The following is a 514-nucleotide window of genomic DNA, read 5'->3' as shown; positions in this document are numbered from 1 at the left end:
ATTTTTAAACGAAATGTTTTCTGTACATATATATATATGATATGTAGATTGTGTATTAATTTCATGAAATATTGTTGAGTATAAATATTATTATTAATTTTTTTTCAAAAAAAACAAACCGCAAAATCTGAAATAATTATAATTATAATAGTAAATATTAATATTTTTAAACGAAACTTTTTCTGTATATATATATAAATATGAGATATGAGTTGTGTATTAATTTCGTGAATTATTGTTGAATATAAATATTATTATTAATTTTTTTTTTTTGCTAAAAAAAACGCATAAAATAAGGAAATTCATAAATTTGGGTTAAAAATGATTATTTCTGCAAAAAAAATAATTTATTTTAGTGCTACTGTATTTTCTTTTCATTTAAATTATTTTTGTGAAATTTTATGATATCTAAATTTTAAAAAAATAAATTACTAAATTAAATTGTTATTGTAGGCAAAAAGAAAGAAAATTGAAATAATAATTAAAATTAACTTATTTTGGTGAATAAGAATAT

This window comes from Amaranthus tricolor, chromosome 3, assembly GCF_026212465.1.
Source record: "Amaranthus tricolor cultivar Red isolate AtriRed21 chromosome 3, ASM2621246v1, whole genome shotgun sequence".
NCBI lineage: Eukaryota > Viridiplantae > Streptophyta > Magnoliopsida > Caryophyllales > Amaranthaceae > Amaranthus > Amaranthus tricolor.
Note: the sequence above shows the minus strand (reverse complement) of the source record.